Source organism: Dipodomys merriami, unplaced genomic scaffold (assembly GCF_024711535.1).
Source record: "Dipodomys merriami isolate MVZ:Mamm:240054 unplaced genomic scaffold, mDipMer1.0.p SCAF_5, whole genome shotgun sequence".
In the NCBI taxonomy this organism is placed as follows: Eukaryota; Metazoa; Chordata; class Mammalia; order Rodentia; family Heteromyidae; genus Dipodomys; species Dipodomys merriami.
Genome location: NW_027206068.1, coordinates 40,854,304 through 40,878,336, shown reverse-complemented (window position 1 = coordinate 40,878,336; position 24,033 = coordinate 40,854,304). Strand labels below are relative to the sequence as shown.

Here is a 24,033-nt window from a genome sequence, read left to right as displayed (position 1 = left end):
AGAAAAACTGTACCCAAATGTAAGAAAAAAAAAAAAAAACAGGGGGTGGGGAGGAGGGAGGAAGGAAGGAAGGTCTAAGAAATCAATGGCATCATGGCAGGGGAACTTAAAGGAACAAGACGTTTTTTAAAAAATAATCAGTAATATGCCAAATGTACATACAATACTGGTTATTCATGTAGAAAAGCATAGTAGTACCTGAAGACATTTTGATGGTTTTCAGTTTTCTTCAAGTCTTTTTTATTTTTAAAATTTGAAAAGTAAGCAGAAAACACATCATTTAAAATTCCAAGTACCATTCTCCACAGAATTATATTCAGAAGTCTTGCCTAGAAAATTTCCTGATGTATCCTTTTACTTTTTCAGACACAGCTATTACTGCCTGAAGTAATCATTCACTGTGAATCAAAACCCGTACGTAGCTAGGTGCCAATGCTCAGATCTGTAATCTTAACTACCTGAGAGGGTGATACAGGGAAGATTGTAGTTCAGATCATCTCAGGCAAAAGATGTTTATGAGACCCCTCAAACAGCATTAGGTGGCTAGAGTGGTATGTGTCAGTCATCCTAGCTTTATGGAAAGTCATGTGCACAGGAAGTGGGATCCTATCTCAAAAATAACTAGTACATAAAAAGAGCTGATGGCCTGGTACTGTTGGCTCATACCTGTAATCCTAGCTACTCAGGAGGCTGAAATCTGAGGATCCTGGTTCAAAGCCAGCCCGGGCAGGTAAGGCCTTGAGACTCATCTCCAATTAACCACCAGAAAACCGGAAGTGGCCCTGTGGCTCAACTGGTAGAGTACTTGCCTTGAGCTGAAGGGCTCAGAGACAGTGTCCAGGCCCATGTTCAAGCCCCACGACAGACAAAAAAAAAAGAAGAAGAAAAAGTGAAAGTTGGTGGTGTTGCTCAGTGAGGGGTCTGATTTAAACCACAGTAATGCCAAACAAAAACCTTCAAGTAATATTTCTCCATGCAATATGGACTTATAATTCCACATTATATATGTATATATGTGTGTGTGTGTGTGTGTGTGTGTGTGTGTGTGTATTATATCAAATATTGGGTTCATACATATTTCCTTTGGAGGTGCTGCTAAAAATGAAATTCTATGTACTCATTTCTAGTATATAAAAATACAACTGAAATTATATATTGCCCTTGAATTCTATAAACCTGCTGAATTCACTTATTAGTTCTAGGAGCTTAAAAAAACAAAGTTATGAGAATTATTTAAAATAGATTCCCATCATCTATAAATTGAGCCAGTTGTCTTTCTTCCCTTTATGTTGCCTTACTAACCTAGCTAGATGGATATTAAATACCTGGTGAGAAATTTGAGAAAATTTTTGTTATTTTTGGTGACTTGAATCCTTTTGCTCAAAATATTCAGTATTTATATAATGTTACAGTAACTGTACAATGAAGAAACATTGTAGATGCCTTCTTAATCTGAAGTGATCATGACTAAAACCTCATGAAACATACTGACAACATACATCCTAATTTGATGTACTACAAAAGGAAGTTAAGTTCTGAGGTTTTCTCATGGAAACAAATGTATAACATCTACCTGAGAAATATTAGTACTCAGAAATAGTAACTTCAAAAGTGTTAAGACTATGAAAGTCGAAAAAAGTCTGTATAGCTGTTCACAGATTAGTGGAGAGTAAGAAGACTTGACAAAGCCATGTGGGATACTAATTTAGCCTGAAATGGAAAATGAAAGACAATAACGGAAAGCTGGGTGTGGTGGTGCTCCTGTCACCTCAGATACAGTGAGAAGTGTACATAGGAGGCCAGATCCAACCCAGCCTGTATAAAAGTGAAACTTTATCTCAAAAATCACTAGAGGACAGAATCACCAAAGAGGACAGAAATGTGTTTCAAGTGGTAGAATAAATGCCTTACAATCATTAAGTTCAAACCTCCCAAAAAAGCTAATGATGAAAATCGGTAAAAACTAAAATATATCTGGTTTCTTTGTAAGATGGTATCTTTTGTGGATACCAAAATCCACTGATAAACTTGAGGTCTCTCCCATAAAATGGTTCAATGTGCATATAAACTACATACATTGTCCTACACTTCTTCCTTTAAATCTTCCCTAAATTATTTTTAATACTTGACACAATGTAAGTCTGAATTGAAATGCTGCTAATAATGAAGTCTGTCTAAAGAAACTTGGGATTTAGTTAGCCAAACTGCCTATTAGATTGGAGTAAAATATACTTTCACTATTAGCTTCCTCAAAATTGTTCATGAATAACCGTAATTTACAGAAAAACTTCTGAGTATTAGGGTATTGCTAGAATTACTTGAGCTGAGAAAATTCCTTTTTAACACATAGCAACTCCCCTGTAAAATACATAACAGAATTAAAACTTGCTTCCCTGTTAATATAGTATCTTAAAATCTGGCAACATTCAAAACTGAAGAGATACATAAACACCAGAGTGTTACTGTACTACCATGGTAGTAATAAAAAGTTAATTAACGTTACCTGCCTTCCTAAGAAAGAAAAGGGGTAATCCACCAGGCTCTGACTCTTTTTGGATATCTTCTAGATTTACATAGCTTTCAAAATGTGTAAAGAATGTTGCAATTAGAAAAGGAAGAAATGAAAATAGCTGTAAAAGGCAGCAGCTGACTGCTGCTTTTTGCCAACTGACAAATGAACACTGAAAATAGCAAGAATTTCCTAAGTGAGAAGCGGTATAAAAACAAGATATACCTATAGTATGAACTGTCATTCTTTTCAATTTCCTATTGAAACATAAATTTGCCTTTCATGATCACAGAACTTCATATAAGTAAAACTTTCAGAAAGGTAAAATTTTTCTTTTTTTTTCTTTTTTTTTTGGGGGAGGGGGGTGCGGGTCCAGTTGTGGGGCCTGAACTCTTGGCCTGGGCGCTGTCCCTCAGCTCTTCAACTCAAGGCTAGCGCTCTACCACTTGATCCACAGCGCCACTTCCGGCTTTTTTTCTTTTTGCTTATGTGGTGCTAAGGAACCGAAGCCAGGGCCTCACGCATGCAAGGCAAGCGCTCTACCACTGAGCCACCTTCCCAGCCCAGAAAGGTAAAATTTTTCTTAGGACTCTTCAGCTCTCATGTATATTTAACTTTTCAACTACTCAAAATGTTAATATGGTATGTTTTAAATACTCTGCCAACTATTTTTCAAACTTTGTATGCAGAATTCCATACAGTAACTGACAAGCATTTCATAGCTCTAAGGCTATGATTCTGTTAGTGAATAGTTTCTTAATTCCAGCAACTCTGGCATCTCTGAGTATTCAACATTGTTTGCTTGCATAATTTTCTGTTCTTACATTTAAAAAATGTAAGTGAAAATGTTAAATTAGAAGTACTTACTTTTGGGCACTGGTAGCTCACACCTGTGATCTTAGCTACTCAATAGGCTAAGATCTGAGGATTGCAGTTGGAAGCCAGCCTATCAAGTCTGGGGCTCTACAACTAGAGCCACATTTCCACTTGTGATTTTTTGCTGGTTAACTAGAGATAAGCATCTCATAGACTTTCCTGTAGGCTGGCTTAGAACCATGATCCTCACATCTCAGCCTCTTGAGTAACTAGGATTACAGGCGTGAGCCACCAGTGTCAGTTTACGATTCACTGTTTCAAAGTCAATGCGTCTTTCTAGTTTGGCTACATCCTCCACTATAAGGTGTTTGTTCTTAAGCTTATTAATATGAGGAAAATCAAGAAATGTTACAGTATGTCAAAGTATAAGTGAGGGTCTTTCCATTTCCAGGACCCTGTATATTGTACTCCTAAGCACAAACAAAATAAGTTAAAGTATTTATTTAGTATCATAATTTCAGAGGACACACTATTATAATGTAGGGCAAAGAGTTAACACAGCAGGCTAGAGAGAGCTATTCTTAGGTTTGCTTGTAAGGTTCACTGCTGGTGTCTAGAAAGCTAGACTTCAGAAGGGTTCCTACCATTCTTTGACCAGAATAGTTCAGTATTCCTAACTGTAAAAATAATGTAGTAAATGCTAAACATAATTTTTTTCTTCCTGGCAATCTGGAATTTTGGTACATGTTTGACAGAAGGTAGCTACATGACTAAACTCCAATAAAAACCTTGGGTTCTGAGTCTCTAATGAGCTTCCTTGGTAGACAACATTGTGTTGCCACAATTCAATGCTGGAAGAATCAAGCACATCTTATGTGACTCCAAAGGGAGGAGGTTCTTAGATGCTTATGGTGGCTTTCCTGTGGGTCTCATTCCATGAGCCTAATATCTCTGCTAATTTTGCTGTGAATCTTTTTGCCATAATATACTTTAGCTATGTGTACTATTTACTAAGCTCTGTGATTCCTTAAGAGAATCACTAAACTTGGGATAGCCATAAAGACTACCAAACACAGTGGTGGCAGAAGTGGATACACCAGGCCATTCCACTAAAATATGGTGGAAGCATTGTGAGGCGATAAAAGGATGAAGGGATACAGTATAATGAATCTTTGGTATTTAGGAAGCTATGGGATTATTTACAAAATGAACATTAAGTGAGCTACCTTCTATTTTGAAAGGAAAATGTTGACCACAAAATTTGAAAATGATGTGACACCAACAAGCTAGCCTGCTAATCCTTGACTAAATTGGCTGAAGAAAGGGAAAAGCACATCTGGGTGATGTTTTGAATGTTCTTTCCTATAAAAATGAGGATATGGGATCCACTTCTTCTCAAAGATGAGCTTTGGGTGGGCCAAATATGTTAGAAGTTTACATTTTTCTTCCTCCAAAAAAGAGAAAAAAAAAGTTAAATCAACTTCCAGTGCTAAAATAAATGCTTAGAAAAAAGGAGAACAGCCCAGATACTGCTGTACTAACTCCATACCTGTGCATTCTAGCTATTATTTACACTAAGCTCTAACTTTATTTTTCATCCTCACAACTGTAACACTAACCTTTAAATGCAAATTTTACTGCTAAGGATCTCAATAAATTTGCAAACAGAAGAAAATTTTACAAAATTGTTTTGTATTTTGTGACCACTGTATATAGATGCATGATAATAACTGATAAAACTGTGATGTGATAGATGGACAAAGCTTGTTTTTCTTGTTTTGTTGATGAGCCATAAATGAAATTTGAACCCTTTGAATATTAGAAAGAGTTAAGTTTCTGTACCTGATCATTTTTGCCCATTGGAGCCTCTGCAGAAAATGAGTAACATGAAAGACAACTCCAGATAGAGATATACTTTTGGAGTTTTAAAACCAGTTTTTAGTTGATAGTGGACTCTTATAAAAGCAAATGTTTAACCCTTAAAGGATGACTTTTGTGGATCAATTTGGACTCTAGAGCTTAAGAAAGCCTTGCTCGTCATTTCAACTTGGAATACAACAGCCTGGCCTTGCAGTCTTGGCTTGCTGCTGCAAAAGACTAGCCACTAGCATTCTCAGAATTGTGAATTTACCAGTCATAATTGCCAAGATCTAACTCTAAGCTAAAACCTGGTACTGTCTGATGTGGGTCATTTTAGCCATAGTTCATGAACTATGCTGATCTGAAAAGAAGATCAGGCTCAAACTGAACTTAGGCTCTGGGATGGTTACAGATTTGAGATATTCATCAGTGGGCCTTAAACTACAAACAAACAAAAAAAAAGATTCTGGCTGGATTGTCTGGGTCACACTCAAATGTAGGAAAAGGCTCCGATGGGACAATCTGAAATTAGACTGCTGTTCAACAATGTATTTATGGTGCAGTGGATAATTACATTTGTAACTTATGATTCTTGCCAAAGGCTGCAAGATACAGAACAGTACATCAAAAGAAATACGACTCTTCTACCTACTCCAGATATACTGTAGACATCCCTTTCAGGGGTGTCTACTCTTGACTTCTGTTCAGCAATTTACAGGAAAGGACACATAACTTGATTCTACTTCTTTTACCTTTCTCCTTGTACATAAACATTAGTGAGGCAGTTTGATTATTAAATGCATCCCCCTAAAGAGAAAGCTGTTTCATTTTTCTCATTTAAGTGAAAAATCATTTCAGAATCATAGGCTTATTTGACAATAGCTTATTATTCTACTACTAAGTAACTACTGTCCTTCACTTAAGGAAACTGTTAGAATAAAATCTAGGGATTTTATCCTCTTGTCCCTCAATCCTGTCCCTCTTTCAAGCTAAGAAACAGGATAAAATATGCTATTGCAAAAAGATTCCAGAAGATAGTGACCTATCCTATAAGTGTAACATAGTATTTTCAACTATGTGATGAAAGATACAATTTCTAATGGTCATTGTGTTTAAATTCTGGAAGACATTGTGGCTCACTGCTATGTCTGCAAAAGTATGTTCTTGTGATGAATAATTTATACCTTAGAATGATGCCTCACCCAAACACCCTGTCATATGCTGTTCTTATAAGAAAGGATATTTGTACTTTAAATCCCTTACACAAAGTTTATTCAACAAAAACTTAATGTAAGATAAAGGAGGACATGCAAGTTGAAAGAAAATATTCACAATCATTGCATCAAGGTTGTTATTCAAAGAAAATGGATTTAACAGGAAGATATTCTAAAAAACTAGACTTTCATTAAAACAGTAATACCTTTTAATTCACTAATTTTGTAAAAAGACAATCATACTCTTTTACAGATAAAGGTAATACCAATGTTTTTCTCCCTTGTAGTCCAATAACGTTTTATTTACCCCAAGAATATTACAACCTTTTCTACAGTAACATTTTTTTGTTGGAAAAATTCCTTATAGCACAAATTATAACTAGGTTTAGTAGTAGTGGCCTCACACCAGGGGTGGGGCAAAATTCAATGGAGAAAGGATAGTTCATTCTATAAACGATGCTGAATCAACTAGATATCCACCTATTAAAAAACAGAATAACAACCCCTGGAAGACTGGGTGTAACTCATAAGTAAAGGTTTGTTTACTACGTATTCCCAAAGCCTATAAACACATTCTTCCTTCCTGATCTATGTTCTAAGGGCCCAACCTTATCTCATGAACAAAACAGAAACACAGAGGGAATTATTTCATTTTCTCATACTCATAAACAATTTTAAACTTGTTTTTTTCATCCTGTTATAATATACTACATCCCTTTCAAAGCAAAGGCATATATTCTATTTATGTTACCAATGCCTATCTTGCAAAAACATTTCCTTTCTTTTCAAAAACTATGTTCTCTCATTTACCTTATCCTATTTCTATGCCTCCAATACCATATAATAGAGAACGATAAAGCTTACAATACCTATCAACAGCAAACATTTTCTGTTTTTAAAACAACTGCGGAGTGGCTGGGTGTTATAATCCTAGCTACTCAAAAGGCTGAGATCTGAGGATCAAGGTTCAAAGGCAATTTTGTCAGAAAAGCCCACTAGATTCTTAGCTCTAATTAACCACCATAAATGCTGGAAGTGCTGTGGCTCATGAGGCAGAGCACTAGCCTTGAGACAAAAAGCTCAAGGACAGCAGCTCCAAGGCCCTGAGTTCACACACACACATACACATGCGCACGCACACGCACACGCACACACACACACACACACACACACACCACCAAGTGTGTATTGGCATTTGCCTTTGTTCCCAGATACTAGGGAGGCAGAGGTAGGAGGATTACAGTTCAAGGAAAACCTAAGCAAAGCACTGTATCTGAAAAATGAACTGAAACTAAACCAAAAATTGACTACAGTTGTATCAAAAAGCTGAAAGTAAGATATGAAACTTTAATTCTACTACAGGAAAATGTAGGAAAAACCCTAGAAGATATAACCATAGATAAATTTTTCCTTAATAGGCCTCCAGATGGCCAGGGGATGAGAGCAAGAATTGACAAATGGGACATCAAACTGAGTTTCAGAACAGCAAAGGCAAGAACCACCAGAACCAAGAGACAACCCACAGAACAAAAGAAAATCTTCATTGGCAACCCAACAAATAAAGTATTAATATCCAGAATACAATGGAATACACAATCAGAATACTGACTGAATCCAATGAGTAAATGGTCAAGAAAAACGAAAAGGCTGTTCTATAAAAAATACAAATGACTAATAGATACAGGAAATGTTCATCCAAGTGTCCGTGATACTCGTTATTAATCCCAGCTACTTGGGAGCTGGGAGCAGAGGACCAGGATTGGAAGTCAGCCCAGGCAGGAAAGTCTGTGAGACTCTTATCTCCAATTAACCACCAAGAAAAAAAAGGCCAAGAAGAGGTGTGGGTCAGGTGGTAGAGTGCCAGTCTTGAGTGGAAAAGCTAAGGGACAGTGCCCAGGCACTGAGTTCAAGCCCCAGTACTGGCACAAAAAGAAAAATAGTTCAACATCCTTAGATGTAAGAGAACAGTTAATCAAAACCACACTTTAGTCAAAGTGGCAACTGTCTAGAAAACAACAACAAATGATGGAAAGGATATGGGGAAAGAGAATCCTTCATAAATTGTTGATGAGAATGTAAACTAGTACAGACTCTACAGAAATTAAGTTCAGAGGTTTCTCAAAAAGATGAAGACTATAGAGCAGATCTCCCTAATGACCCCACTATACCATTCTATCTGATGGACAGTGAATCAATACACCAGAAAGACACCTTTATATTCATGTTTATTGCAACTATTCACAATAGCCAAATGATGGAATCAATGGAGTTGCCCAAAAATAAATGGATAAAAAATATATACATATATGTAAATATAAGCATATTATGTTTAATATATATTATATATACACTATGAAATAGTACTCTGCCACAAAGTAAAATGAAATCAAGCTCAAAAAATAAGATACCATTTACAGACTTAGAAGATATAAATATTTATGCATATATGTGTGTACAAATCTGCCACAATGCTTTCCCTCTCCATCTTAGAAAAACTAGTTTGTGGAAGTGTGCTATTTGCAAATGCAGAACTAGCCAGACACAGGTGGCTCATGTCTGTCATCCTAGCTAGTCAGGAGCCTGAAATCTGAGGACCTTAGAAGCCAGCTAGGCCAGCTGGGCCAAGCAAAGTGCATGAGACTCTATCCCTATTAACTGCCAAAAAGCCAAAACTGAAGCTATGGCTCAAATAGTAGAGTAGAAAAGCTCAGGGACAGTGGCTAGGCCCTGCGTTCAAGCCTCAGGATCAGCACACATGCGCATGCATACATGCACACGTGCACGCACACGCACACACACACACACACACACACACACACACACACACACACACACAGACATACAGGTGGCTCACACCTGTAATCCTAGATACTCAGAAGGCTAAGATCTAAGGAATACAGTTTGAAGATGCCCAGGCTGAAAAGTCCCTGTAAGACTCATTTCCAATTAACAACCTGAAAACCAGAAGTGACACTGTGGCTCAAAGTGGTAGAGCACTAAATATGAGCAAAAGAGCTCAGGGAAGTACCCAGGCCTGAGTTCAAGCCCTCTCCCCCCAAAATAGCAGTAGACAATAAGAAGACAAAGAAATAGAAAATATATTTTTTAAATTTACATGTCCATTGTCTGAAAGAATATTTTACTTATCCAAGCAAATAGTAAACTTGATATGGTTTTATAATTCATTATATTTCCCATAGATAAATGTAAATTTTTAAATCTAAAATTAAGACATGCAAGAAGAAAAATACAAAATCCAAATATATTTGAATAGTATTTGTCTTGGAATTTCTTGGAGGTATGTTTATTATATCCATAAGGAATGGCACAACTGAAAATAGAAATACGTAACCTATATCTACATTATTAACCTATTCATCTTTTGCTGAATATAATAAAAACTATCGGGGGGCTGGGAAGGTGGCTCAGTCAGTGGTAGAGTGCTTGTCTTGCATGCATGAGGCCCTGGGTTTGATTCCTCAGCACCACATAAACAGAAAAAGCCAGAAGTGGTGCTGTGGCTCAAGTGGTAGAGTGCTAGCCTTGAGCTGAAGAGCTGAGGGACAGCTGTCCAGGCCCAGTGTTCAGGCCCCATAACTTGCAAAAAATAAAAATTGAAAAAAAAAACTATCAGCTAGGTCCCAATTCATCATACTTTGGCATTCTAGCAGCTTTTTATATGACTCTAAAAACAGTATGAAACTAGAGTTGATGGTAGCACTTCTTCCATGCTCCTTATGTGTTCTTTCATTAGCAAAAAGCATACTGTTTCAATATAGCCCAGAAATATTACCAGATCTAAACAAACAAACAAAAAAAAAAAAACTGGGTGGGAGGAGGAAGAGGAAGGGATATTTAGTTCAATAACACTTGCCTGGCAAGTGCAAAGCCTTGATTCTGGTCCTCAGCTCTACAAAATATTATTATTATTATTATTATTATTATTATTATTATTATTATTAATAACTGAAATGCTTCCTACTTTCAATTGGTTCAGACTTCAGACAAAGAATAGAGGTGAGTCTCAACAAAATATCAGGTTTCTTACTATATGAGGAAGATGCGAAACAAGAGTGATACCCTTTTTAACAAGTGGTCACCAACCTTTATGCAAACAAAACTTCTAAAATAATGGTAAACTGCATTACATTAACACAAACACTATAAAGAAAAAATTCAATAAATAGCTGAATTATGTTCTTTGAAGAAATTTAACTTTATTAGGGATCTATTAGATAAAGCAGACAAAAGAAGCTTCAGAAGACTGAAGCTGAAGTGAAAGAAAGCTAATTCCTCATGATGGAAAGCACAATCATCTCATGGGAAATGGATTTTCCTTTCAAACAATAGTTTCTCTGGTATCATCCTGAAGAACCAGGACTGAGATAATAATTAACCAGAACATAGTCTGATTACAACTGCTTACCTCTTGCCATCTGCCCCAATATTTTCTCTATTTCAATCAAGAGTAGATGTTAGTACCCAGAAGACAGGCCAGAATGTTTGATGTCCATCTTCCCAATATGCCATGTTGACTAAAATCCTTTCTACCATTATTTTTCCATTGTCTGTGATGACCAAACAATATTTTAGGACACCTTCTCCCCTAGAGCTGATCCTCTAGTCTAAAACTCTGGTTACAAATACAACTTTGTTTTCAACCTTCTCTTGTGAGTTTTAGTTAATTTTATCCATTTTTTAAAGCTCTCCCACCCACATGTAGTAAAGAAGAATGTGACTGATCAGAATATATTATAAACATGTGTGGAAATGTAACAATGAAATCCAACCCCCTCAGTATAACTAATGTAAGCAAATTTTTTTTAATACACATTTAAAAACACTAAAAACAAAAACCAACCGTTTCAGGTTTTCTCCATCAGAGTTCTTCATCTAAAGCACAAAACACAGAAAAGGGAATTTGAGCTATTTTTAAATTCTAGTGGTTGTATACAATTAATCATTCTAGAGGCATGGGAGAAGAAATTAATTTCATACAATAGATGACAGCAATACCAAGTTCCCAAGAACTGCTTAGGAATGAAAACTCTTAAGCTCCACTTAGACATACAGAATTAAAAACTCTGGAGGTGAGGCCTACCCATGTGAGTATGAATAACCCCTTGATTTTGATACATGCTAAACTTGTTGAAGAACCTCTGGCTTAGACATAGGGTTCCACTTCCTCAAGGAATCATCAGATAAACTTTTAATTCACAAGGGTTCTAAGGTATGTTACAAGCAACATATAATAAAAAAAACAGGGGAAATAACTGCTGGTAGACAATGCAGAACACCTGAAAATGCAAAGATCTTTTAGGCTCAATTATTGATTCTAGCACTCACTTGATATAATTTTATAATGAAGAATCCACAATATTAGTAAAATGCCTCATACTGAGGCATTAGTATGTGTTTAAAATACAAACTCCTTAAAAACTGGAATTGTATGTTTTTTTGGGCTTTTTTGGTGCTGGTCCTGGGGTTTGAACTCAGGGCTTGGGCACTGTTTATGAGCTTATCTGCTCAAAGCTAGTACTCTATCACTTAAGCCACTGCTCTACTTCTAGACTTTTGGTGGCTAACTAGAGATAAAGTCTCACAAAGCTGGGCTGTCTTCAAATCCTCAGTTCTCAGCCTCCTTCATAGTTAAGATTACAGACATGAGCCACTGGCACCTGGCTAGAAACTATATAGTTACAACTGTATAGTTACAACATATGTGACTTTATATATCTCTATTTCTCTGTATAATATTTATACAAATATTCAATAAAAATGTTCTTAACTAATATTAAAATAGATCTTAATATATCAGAAGAGATTCTATTCATTCCAGACTGTACATGAAGTGTATTTTTCTTATTAAAACCAGGTTAAATCAAAACCAGGACAAATTGGATCTTGCCCAATTCTACTCCAGAATTTTCCAATGGCTCCTGGGCATAAAGAAAATTCCCTGCAAAGACTAACATTTATCTCTTTACTGCCTGTCTTTTATAATCCAGCTGACTACTGAACTAATAGTTCCTGGAATACCCTTTCCAACTCCCAAAGGAGTTGGCCTTTTGCTAGTAAACTACACATAATAGTCTCCAGATTTGTCTGTCTGAGCTGCTTCGAACCTCAATTCTTGGATCTCAGCTTCCTGAGTAGCTAGGATTACAAACATGAGCCATCAATACTCAGCTATTTTCAGTTTTACACTACTGCTTACTACACTTACTGCAAATAAAATACTTTTATTGAACATGATTTATTCAACACAATGATAAACCTGTGTGTATTTCCAAGAGAAGTTTCCAACTTGAGAATATAACCCTGTTTATTTCCAGGTCAGCTTGTTAAAAAAAAAAAGTAACACAGTAATCCAATGGGTTATAGAGAATACTTTCTGAGGCCTTCTGCAGATACACTTATTATTATACAAAAAACAAAATCAATTCTACTTTTTCAAAGAAAAGGAAAAAACATTGCACAAGAACTAGTTATTCTGAGAAGCCTTTTTTATCTTGGCCCTGGCTCCAAAGATCACATTCACCAAAAGAATGACTGATGAAAGAATTAGAAAGAAGATGCTATTCAGCCCAATATGTCACCTCAGAACCACAAGACTGGCTGGATAGATAAATGAGCCTGTATTCCATAGAACACTGGGCCACCATCCTGGACATCCACTTCCAACTACTCACAGAAGGGAAATAGTCCATTTTTCCCCTTATTTTTGTGGCAATTGGTATAGAAACCAGGGCCTAAGAATGAGAGGCAATCAAGTCTTACTTTGCTACACCTCCTAACCTATTTGTGTGTGTGTGTGGCTGTGTGTGTGTGTGTGTGTGTGTGTGTGTGTCTCTGGAGATAAGGTCTTGTTTTGGTAAGGGATGAAATGGTTCTTCTACCTCAAGCCTCGAAAGTAGCTAGGACTATAGGAAGGTGCCAACATACACACTCCCCCCTAATTTATTTACATAACTCATCTTTTTTTAAATTTCTGAAGCAACTGAACATGATTCTTATTCCACAGCAAAGATGGTATAAAGTCAGAAGAAAATCTAGCAAAGTTTCTATTACCTAGATCAGAGAGATATTTTCAAGACAAAAACTTCAAAAGTCATAGAGAAAAATACAATAAATGATGACATGAAATGCCAAAACAGAATTTCACAGCTAATACCATAAACCAAGCCAAAAACAAAAGACTGAAAAGAAACATATTTTCAAATGAAAGATTACACCTACAGGCTGGGAAGTATGTTCATGCCTTGCATGCATGAGGCCCTGGGTTCGATTCCTTAGTACTATATAAGCAGAAAAAGCCGGAAGTGGCGCTGTGCTTAAGTGGTAGAGTGCTTGCCTTGAGCTGAAGAACTGAGGTACAATGCCCAGGCCCAGAGTTCAGGCTCTACTACCAACACACACACACACACACACACACACACACATACACACACACACGCACACACACACGCACGCACGCCTAGAGCATCACAACTGGTAAGGGAAAAAAATCCAACAGAAAAAAAACTGAGGGAAGATATGAATAAATATTCAAAGCACTAAAAACCAAAATGAAAAATAAATACTTCCAAGATGCTTACCCTTGCTAGTGTTACTGAGGAGGCTGAGAACTAAAGTAATCAAGGCCAGCCAGGGCAAACCATTTGAGACCCAATCTCAACCAACAGCTAGGTTTGGTAATGCATGCCAGTCAAACAAGCTATACAAAAGGCATAAATAGGAGGTCATGGTTCCACACCAGGCTGGGCAAAAAGTTAGACCCTATTTAGAAAGGAAGCAGAGCAAAAAGTACTGAAGAAACAGCTCAAGTTGCAGATTACCTGCCTAGCAACTGTGAAGCCTATTGAAAAAAAAAAAGAAAAAAAAAAAGCTCAGCCTCAGAAGTAGTTAGGGAAATGCAGAACTAAGCACCTTAACAATTTGGGGGGGGGGGTTTCTCTCCTTTCATTTGCTTGTCAAGGAAAAACATTATAAGAATTATGTCAGTAGTACTCAAATTATGTATTCAAATTGAGTGACTGTATACTTTATATACCCTTTATACTTTGTATATACTTTATATTATGTATAAAGACATGAACATTTCAAAGTAGACAGCTAGAGATTAGTTTGGTGTCCAAATGAACACAATATGATTTCAGTTATGTCTTGCTCCAGAATAAGCTATTCTAAACTTCAAGTTTTAAAACAATATTACTTCTTACAACTCTGTAAGATGACTTAAAGTTTCCCTGCTGATTTTATTTATGGTTCTTCTGCACATATATACAGCCAAAGTATCCGCTGATCTAGGAGGTCCACAGTAACTGACTTTAGAGTTTCCTGGATAATTGTCAGAGGAGTGTGTTGGTTCTCCTATAATGGGCCTCTTGTTCTCCTATAGGTTAGACACACTTACTGTAGGAAAGCACTCTTAGAACAGTCCTAAGGATTTAGTTCCAGAGCTTACACATTACTTCTACCATTTGGACAAAATAAACATAAAGTAGAGGCTCAAGAGATAAACAGATTCTACTTCTTGGTAGAAACAGCAGCAAAGACACACTGAAGATAGGACTGCACACTAGGATAGAAGAAATTTATATAATCGCTAAATACTACCAGGTAAGTAGAGGTTATATGTCTGGATAGATACATGTATACTCTCTCTCCTCTCTCTCTCTTTCTCTGAAAGGAATTGCTATACAGAATGAGTTATGTACGCATGTGGAAAGTTTTTTTTTTTTTTTTTAATTGTATTTTATTTTATTTGAGAACATACTGTACAGAGGGGCAACAATTACATGGGCAGGATAATGCATACATTTCTTACCAAGCATTGCAGCCTCCTCCCTTGTTTACCCTTCACTTCCCTTCCCCGTCTCCCCCCTCCCCCCACCCAATTTTACCCCCCTCCCCCCTGTGGAAAGTTTTTAAAGATATGTTAAATAAAACAAAACATAAACCAAATTGTAGTTAATGTTACCGTTCATGTGAGGAAAATCACATATATATGTTATCATATATATATGTGATCATAAATCCTTAGGATATACTTAGAAGTAAACTACTGTAACAGAATGTAGGGTAATGAGGCCAAGTGAGGAACGCTAGTAGAGGTTTTGACCAAATAGCGTACAGTTGAAGACGATGAGTATTTTGAGGAACGGAGAAATGCACAGACCTAGCAGTCAATGATGCAGAGTGGCACAAGGGCAGATGAAGGTAGAAGATGGTTTGTATGGCATAAAACATTGAGAAAGTAAGTAAAACAACTGGCCAATGTCTATTTAGGCTAATGTCTAAAATGTAGTTTCCTGCTGAAAGAGAAAGTATTTATATACATGGAAAGGCAGAGAGTTAAAATGACTTCTGGTTATTGGGCTGGAACTACAGAAACAAACTTAAGATTTTATAATGAAAACATTCAGCTCTAGAAACAATCCCATATGTAGCACTATGTGTGTAATACATATGTACGCATACAAATCACACACACATATATCTTAATTTTGTTCACTAAGAAGGCTTGGAAGCAATGATGTCCCAGTAGTAATGAGAAAACTAAATCTCAAATCTTTCTTTTTAAAGACCAACTTCCACAAAAATGAAAAACAAAACATTTTCTTGGAGAAGTGGTTGATTTCAGGGCTAGACAAGCAAAGCACAAGATGATCCAGGAACAGCTTATTCTGCCAAAAGGTCATAAGGAAATGTGCAACGAATGAGATAAAAGCATGATAAATGGGCATAGGAACCAGCTTAAAGGGGCTCCCTCTGGCTAAATTGGGACAACTTAAATAGCAAAATAAATGATAATGGTACTAAAGCACAATGCATCACATAAAGTCAAAATCCATGAGTCTTTACTCATTTAACGAATAAGGAGAAAAGTACCTATCAATAAAATAATGTGGAAGGAATAATGGAAACAAGTATCATCTGGCAATCACAGCAGTAATTAAGTCATCAATGACACTAACTGAAGCTAGTGCATGAAGGTTTGGTAAGAATCTAAGTATGGGCACAATTTAGGAAAATGCTTCCAGAAAACAATAAACAAAGGGACATAAATATGGCCTTGTGAATTAACATTACTATTTAGTGATAGAATTTAACACTAGATGTCTCAGAATGCAATGCACTGAAAAGAGCACAGTGCCTTTTCTGTGGAATACCTGCCCTGAAAGCATTATCTGTCTAGAGTCATGAGGAAATACTACATAGATTTAAGGTTAAAAAAATAATCTAGAGCAAAAAAAAAAAAAAAAAGTAATCTAGAGCAGAGATATATAAGTTCTTTGTACTATTCTGATGGGTTTTTTTGTGTAAAGATGAAATTATTTCAAAATTATTTTTGAAAGCTCAAATAAATATGTGATAATGGAACAAATAATCACCTATTGTTTGAAGCCAGCAAACAGAATAAAACCCTAGTTTTGTATATTTACATACCTCCTCTTACCATACTCTGAGTAGATACATAAACAAGGAAGGCAATACTTTTATACCTTTTGGAGAGCTAAGAACATTACATGAAAGCCGGGCGCTGGTGGCTCATGCCTGTAATCCTAGCTACTCAGGAGGCTGAGATCTGAGGATTGCGGTTCAAAGCCAGCCGGGGCAGGAACGTCCACGAGACTCTTATCTCCAATAAACCACTCAGAAAAGCGGAAGTGGCACTGTGGCTTAAGTGGTAAAGTGCTCACACCTTGAGCTCAAGAGCTAAAGGAAAGCACCCAGGCTCAGAGTTCAAGCTCCATGACTGACAAAAAAAAATTACATGAAGTTTTCATCCATGAGTTATAAGTGAATACTTCATAGATCAATGAAGAAAGACATCTTGACTTGCTCAAGATGTAGTCCCAGTACTTAACAGACTTGTCATTTTGTCCATCTTATAATCCTGAAAAGAAATTCTACTCGCCCCTCAAAATTGTTCTAATCAGGAAAATACAATAACTTGAGTAATTTCAGTATTTTACCACCACCCATAAGGGAAGAGTTATGCTTGCCAACTTAAAATATAGGCTAGTCTGAGACAGAAAAATATCAAGTGAAGCTAGCCATGGTGGTGCCTACAACTGCCATTACATGAGACAGTAAGATAAGAGAATTCCTGGCCAGCCCATGAATTCTAAAACAAAATAAAGGGTTGCAGCATGGCTAAAACAACATATTAAAAGGATTGGGTAAGACTCAGTGGTAAAATGCATGTCTGACATAACAGAAGATCTGGGTTTAATCACTCATAAATCAAGTACCACTACTGCTTTCAAGAAGTAATTATGGGGGCTGGGAAGGTGGCTCAGTGGTAGAGCACTTGCCTTGCATGCCTGAGGCCCTGGGTTCAATTCCTCAGCACCACATAAGCAAAAAGAGAAAAGCCGGAAGTGGTACTGTGGCTCAAGTGGTAGAGCGCTAGCCTTGAGCTGAAGAGCTGAGGGACAGCACCCAGGCCTAGAGTTCAGGCCCCATGACTGGACCCAAAAAAAAAAAAAAAAAAGTAATTATCCACTCTATAATCCTGTAACTAAATGCAAAAGGCATTAGCCTAAAGCACAGCAAACTATTAACAACAACAACAACAAAAAGAATAAAATTTAGCATGTAAAGACTTTGGGTTTTGACAAAATCCACCTTTCTTTTATGATAAAAGTTCTAGTAAAGCAAGGAATAGAGGAAGCATATCTCAACATAATAGGGGCTTTTTGTAACAAACGAACAGCGATCATCATACTGGTGAAAAACTAAAACCATTTCCTCTAAAATCAGAAATAATACAAAGATGTCCATTCTCTCCACTACTTTTTTCAATATAGTACTAGAATTCCTAGTCAGAGCAATAAGGCAAGACAAAGACATAATGGAATCCAAGTAGAGAAGGAAGAAATCAAACTATCCCTGTTTCCAGATGATATAATTCTATATATCTAAAGAACCCTAGAGACTATACTCTCAAGCTCCTAGGGCTGATAAATAACTTAACAAAGGAGGATATAAAATCAACCCATGAATATCAGTGGCTTTTCTGTATACCAACAAGAAGATAGGGAAAGCAAGAAAGCCTTAAAAATTAAAATATCTGCCGGGCGCTGGTGGCTCTCGCCTGTAATCCTAGCTACTCAGGAGGCTGAGATCTGAGGATTGCGGTTCAAAGCCAGCCCGGGCAGGAGAGACCGTGAGACTCCTATCTCCAATAAACCACCAGAAAACCGGAAGTGGTGCTGTAGCTCAAGTGGTAGAGCGCTCGCCTTGAGCTGAAGAGCTGAGGGACAGCGCCCAGGCCCAGAGTTCAAGCCCCATGGCCCACCAAAAAAAAAAAAAAAAAAAAATCTAGGAATAAACCAAAACAAGAAAATGAAGGCCCTCTATAATGAAAACTATAAAACCTTGAAGGAAAAAATTGAAGACATCAGGAAGTAGAAAAACTGCCTATGTTCTAGAATGTGAAGATTTAATACCATGAAATGGTCATACTTTCAAAGGCAATCTACAAATTTGAAGCTATATCCATCAAAATCTCAATGTCATTCTTCATAGAGTTAGAGAAAACAACCAAAAATTCATATGGAACCATAAAAAACCCTGGATTGCCAAAGCAATCCTGGGGGGGGGGGATAAAATAGTAATAATAATGCTGTAGGCATCACAATTCCAGATTTATTACAGACTTCGAGTAACAAAAATAGCTTGGTACTGGAACAAAAATAGGCCTGAAGACCAATGAAATAGACTACAAGACCTAGAAATAAACCTATATACCAATAGTCATCTGATATTTGATGAGAGCCAAAAATATATGTTGGAAAAAAACAGCCTTCTCAACAAATGGTGTTGGGAAATTGGACATCCATATGCAGATTCTGAAACTGTATTCTTATTACCTTGTGCTAATATTATTTCAAAATGGGTTGAAGATTTCAATGTAAGGCCTGAAACCTTGAAACTACTTCAGGAAGGAGTAAGAGAAACAGAAACTATTTGGCATAGGCTGAACTTCCTGAGAATTCCAGCTCAACAAATGGGTATGGAATTCATCAAGGTAAAAGTTTCTGCACAGCAAAGAACATAGTTACTAAGCTAAAAAGACTACAGAATAGGATATTTTCCCAGCTTTTAATGCAACAAAGGCCTAAGTATCCAGAATATACAAGGAGATAAAGAAACTAAACCCTTAACAAATCAATAAACAATAGATTTGAGCAAAGGAGCTAAATAGAGACTTCTCAGAAGTAGTAAAAATGGCCAATAATACAAGAAGAAATGCTCAACATCTCTTATCATAAACAACAACAAGAATCCATCTCACCCAGTAAGAATGGCCATCATCAAGAACACAAACAAACATTGTTGCTGGTAGTGGTAGGGATGCAAGGAAAATAAACCCTATTACATTGTTGTTGGGAATGTAAATTAGTGCAGCCACTATGGTAGGCAGTCTGGATACTCCTTAAAAAACTATAAATATAAAACTACAGATTTTTAAAAATAAAACTACCCTATGCTCCATCAATACCACTCTTAGGCAATTATCCAAAAGATTACAAGTCAGGAGACAATAAAGACACTTGCATCCATGTTTTACTACACTATTCACCATAGCCAAGTTATAAAAACAGACCAGATATCCTACAATGGATGAATCAAGAAAATGTGGTGTAAGGTTTAATATATGTACATCTGAAACACCATGGAGCAGCTTCTTGCAACTAATACATACTGAAAACAATTGTAAGGAAACTGAGGCAGGCATCGTTGAGGGTAGTAGTGCCACTGGCAGGAAGGAAAGCTAAGGAAGATGAAAGAGGATGAATATGGTAGAAAATTTGTTTATATATATATACATATGAAAATAGAACAATAAGTTTGTAATACTAGCTACTCAAGAAGGTGAGATCTAAGGATTGGTTCAAAGCCAGTCAAGGAATAAAAGTGTGTGAAACTCTCATCTCTAATTGACCATCACAAGCCAGAAGTGGAACTGCGACTCAAGTGGTAGAGTGCTAGCCTTGGATGAAAAAGCTAAGAGACAAAACCTAAGCCCTGAGTCCAAGCTCCAGTACTCATACTGGATTAATCAATAATAATAAATAAAAACAATGAAACCTACTGAAAATGTCTGGGACTGGGGAGTAGGATAAAAGGCAGTGATAGAGGAGGGGAGTTGATACAATGTATTCATGTTTGGAATTGTTACAAAGGAACCCTTGCTTGCTTATAAAGAAAAAAATTTCCTCACCTTTTCTAGTATGTTACAGAATGAAATAAAATTCAGTCATAAATTTAAATGAAAACTAAAGACTTCTTAGGACTATTCTTAAAATTAAATGTAATAACATATAATGCTCACCGTGACTAGCACAAATTAAGCACTTCATACTGCATTTATGGTGCTTATCTTTCTTGAAGCGCTTCAAATCAACCTTGTAAAAAGATCAAACAGTTTTTGTTGTTGGGGTTGGTAGGGTATATGTTTGGCTTGATTTCTGGTAGTTTGGGAATTTTGTTTGAACTCAGGACTGCATTTGCTTGACAGGTACTTTTATCACTTAAACCATGCCAAAGACCTTTATTGCTTGGAAAGCGGCTCAAGCTTTTTGCTTGACGCTGGCCTTGGACTGTGATTTTCTTACCTATGCCTCCCAAGCCACCAGGCTGGCCCAAGGGTTTTAAAATCTATTTGAGAAATCTAAAAAGGCAGATGGGAAGAAGCATAACTGAATAGCAAAATTGAATATTTTAATGACAAGGAAATTTTTGTTGTTGTTGTTGTTGATCATGGGGCTTGAACTCTAAAAAGGCAGATGGGAAGAAGCATAACTGAATAGCAAAATTGAATATTTTAATGACAAGGAAATTTTTGTTGTTGTTGTTGTTGATCATGGGGCTTGAACTCTGGACCTGGGCACTGTCCCTAAACTCTTCAGCCCAAGGCTAGCACTGTACCACTTGAGCCACAGCACCACTTCTGGCTTTTTCTGTTTATGTGGTGCTGAGGAATTGAACCCAGGGCCTCATGCATGCAAGGCAAGTGCTCTACCACTGAGCCACCTTCCCAGCCCAAGAAAGGAAATCGTAATATATATATTTATCTTGTAGGTCTACAAAGTAACTGAACTTCCACAAAGATACTCCATAAAGGCTTTTTTAAAAAACAAAACAAAATGATCATGAAAGTTACTCACTTAAAACTATTACCTACAAGAAAATTGAAAATACACATTTCACTTTCACAAGTTAGAAAAATACACAGAAAAGGAAGACGACAACCAAAGTGGGCACTACCACAGGAGTACTAGTGACTTTCAAAACTTACCTCCCATGTCTCAGCAGCCACCTGTTACAGCCCTCGTTTGGAACTTGGTCTGAAAGACTTCAGAACCCTTTCATTTCATAAATTCAAAATCTTCAGAGCTGTCCGTAAAGGAACAAATGGAAAATATGGTCCTCCCTGCCCCAAGAATAAGGTGAATCAATGGACTTATTTTTTTCTTTTTAAAAATTTCTCCAAGTTATTGCCTATCAGCTTATTGCAACATCTCAATCTTGTGGTTCGGAAGCTGATCAATTTTATAGAAAACAAAAGCCACACCCTAATAATTTGCTCAACTCTGCACAGTGCTTGGCATCTGTGCCAAGTACAGAGAGGCAGAAAGAGATACATATATCATGCAAGATTATAGATCAAATAACAGTACAAAACCAACTGCCCAAAAGTTGTTTTGATGGGAGGGGGGACATGGAGATGGGGGTATTAGCATTAAACACATCTATCTTTCTTAATAAGTGTTTATCATGCAGTGCAATTCATCAAGGCTACCAGATTACATTACAGAGTAATTTACAAAATAATAATAATGAACCTACAAAATACAGAATAATTTTCTTAAATTAGTTTGTTTTCTATGATGCCTTGAAAAGAAGTTATATGCATGAAGGCACATCGCAGTTATTGTCCAATCATTGGCAGCATTAAAATTATATTTTAATCGAATTTCTGGTAAGTTCTGGAGCAGCAGTTTAAAAAGCAACCCAAATTTTAATGGGGGGGGGAAATATCTAGTCAAAAACCTGAAAATACACATTGGAGATATTTGCAGTTAATTTTAAAAAAAAACTAAGAAGAAAAAATTGCATCTGAAATTAAAGATTTAAAATAGTGTAAAATGTAATGTGACACAGGTTTTAAAACTCACTTTAAAGTATTTTAAGCTCTATGTTTCCACTAACAAAGCAAAAGATTCGAGACAAGGATCGTCATACACACACACACACACACACACACACACACACTTGTAAATTAAGAACCAACTGTAAATTAGAACACTAAAAATCATCTAAAGGTAGCTAAAACAGACTGTTTGAAATACCAGACTTGTTCTCACATTCAATTGTCAGATATATTGGTAACGCTTTTCGGGCATGGGTATTCTTTTCAACACAAGATTGTTCAATATGCCATTCCGTGTGAACCGAGCTTACAGACTAAGATTTCCTCAGAAGAGGCTTAATTACAGCTCTACCTCCAATTTCCTTCTACTCAAAGAGCAACATACAGAAAATAGTTCGTTCACATAGGGAGAAGAATGAGGGTACAGGGAGTGCCCATTCTTTTGTTTTGGTGGCAGAAGCAGCAAAAATAAAGGTTCACTGGAGCCACCTGCACCCATCCCCACCCATTACAGCCCTGCAGAACACCTTAGCCCACCCGTTCCCCTACGCTTAGATCGTGAGATCCGTGGAGCCCGAGGCTTTCCACATCTCAAAGATGGTCCGGGAAGGCTGTGCGCTCTAGGGTCTTGAGAAAAACGAGGGAGGGCACAAATCCATTTCCAGTATAGCTAGGGCGGATGGGACGCGCCCTGGAAACCCAGGCGGCTTCCAGGAGCAGAGCCCTGAGGGGCAGACGGAGGATCGTGCCTAAGCACAGACGGAGACAGAGCGACCGGGCCAGACAGACAGACACAGGAGGGCGTGAACCAGGCAGCCTTGAACTCGGACCTCAAAATGCACTGAGACAGCCCCATCAACCCGTACCGCGCAGCTGAGACTTACGGGGACTTCTTCAGCCGAGGGCAAGGGTCGGGGGGACCCCGCCGGTCTGCAGTTCCGCCTCTCCCCCGAGCCGGTGACCTCAGGTTCCCTCCCCGCCCCACCCACCCTGACGGACGCCCCTTCCTCGCCGGTCCGGGTGCACGGACGGCCCGTGCGGAGGCTGCAGGCTGGGGGCCGAGGGCGCGCACTAGAGGCCCGTGCGAAGCCCGGCGCGAGCCGAAGACGCGTGGCGAGGCTCAGAACCGGCGGGCGCCCCCCATCCTTCGCGGGCCGTCGCACCGCCTTTCTCCGGGGAGGGGACGAGGGGGCGGTGGCTCTAGCCTCCGCCTCGCGGTCAAGTCCAGCTCATGCTCGAGCCCGGCGCGCGCGCGCGCGCGCGCAGCCTCGCCGCCCTCCTCCCCTCCCCTGCCTCGGACTGTGTCGCGGACGCTCCCGCCGCCACCACCGTCTGCGAGGAGCTCGTCCGAGACCCTACTGGAGCGGCACCGCAGACGAACAGCAGCGCGGAACCCAGGCGCCTAGGCTCCTGACCCGGAAGCTCTTCCGCCGCCAACCACGGGGCTGCCGGGGGGAGGAGAT

General features: G+C 38.0%; 1 protein-coding gene across 8 annotated transcripts in view; it reads right to left on the bottom strand.

The window, feature by feature from the left end:
• Ankib1 (ankyrin repeat and IBR domain containing 1) overlaps window positions 1-24,033 on the bottom strand; it is a 131,683-nt gene that overhangs the window by 76,925 nt on the left and 30,725 nt on the right. For 4 of the 8 annotated variants that reach the window (XM_069996474.1, XM_069996470.1, XM_069996475.1 and 1 more), the window contains exon 1: window positions 23,455-23,959. The exons of 1 other annotated variant lie outside the window; for it this stretch is intronic. The gene's annotated coding sequence lies outside the window, so the exon portion shown is untranslated. Of the gene's footprint in view, window positions 1-21,715; window positions 21,851-23,454; window positions 23,961-24,033 lie in introns of those variants that run through there. 3 more of the 8 variants (XM_069996472.1, XM_069996471.1, XM_069996476.1) reach the window with 2 other exon arrangements.